We start from the raw sequence: 1,162 nt of genomic DNA, 5'->3' as shown, positions 1-1,162 counted from the left end.
ATACATTTTTTATAATATTGTATAAAAAAACATTAATGAATGACCAGTTTTTTTGACCGATTAATCGATAGAACAATTAATTACTAAAATAAACAGGGGGAAAAAGGCAAGAGTGAGATATAGTACGCTGCAGTTAAAGAAAGAGAAAGGTGGACTAGGTCTTCCTAATCTACAGGTCTACTTCCTTGCAACTCAATTACGACCAGTGTTCTGTCTATGCTCTCCTTCTTACAGTGCTAAGTGGAAAGATTTGGAAAAAGCAACAGTGGAAGGAATACCTTTAATATCAGTACTAATGGACAAGGACCTACAAGAGGGGCTGAGTATACCACATGGGTCAATATTACACACCATGCTGGATTCTTGGAATAAGGTCGTTAAAATGTGTAAATTGGGTAACCAGATGAGAATACTCAGATGGTGTGCCTTTGACTCGGCTTTTAAACCAAACAAGACTGATGGAAGATTTAGAGGATGGACCCAAAAAGGATTAACCACTTACTATACATTTACCCGGAAGGGTGTGTTTCAGAGTTTTGAGGAACTTCAGAGGTCCAAAGGGTTGGAGAAGGATGACTTCTTTAGATATCTGCAGGTTAGGTCCTACTTCAATCAAAATATATGTGATAATTGGGATACGGCCAAACCAGGACTTTTTAAAGTGTTTCTATCCCTGTTGAAATCAGGTTCATGCAAAAAACTTGTTTCCATTTTGTATAATGGTATTCTTTTGTCTAAACAAGGTGATACAGACTACATAAGAAACAAGTGGGTAAAAGAAGGAAACTTATTAATCACAACTGAAGACTGGGAACAGATTAATAAATTACACTGGATGACCTCGAGCTCCAATACATGGCGGCTGTTCAGTTGGAAAAACTCTGTTCGATATTTTGTAACTCCAGTTCAGAAAAAACACCAGGGCAGCGGAGACACATGTTGGAGACTCTGTGGAACTAATGGAGCGGATCATCACCATATCTTCTGGGCTTGTCCGGTGATTAAGGCCTTTTGGGAGCAAATATGTTCCCACCTAAATAACATCTTTACTGAAAGAATCCCATGTAATTGTGAATCCCTATATTTAGGAAGCATTTCATTTGATAACTGGACTCTGGACGACAAAAAACTTCTGTTAGTGCTTCTGGCAGCAAGTAAAAAG

This window comes from Poecilia latipinna, unplaced genomic scaffold, assembly GCF_001443285.1.
Source record: "Poecilia latipinna isolate Pla-1442-1.1 unplaced genomic scaffold, P_latipinna-1.0 Scaffold1733, whole genome shotgun sequence".
In the NCBI taxonomy this organism is placed as follows: domain Eukaryota; kingdom Metazoa; phylum Chordata; class Actinopteri; order Cyprinodontiformes; family Poeciliidae; genus Poecilia; species Poecilia latipinna.
This window is presented reverse-complemented; position numbering follows the sequence as displayed.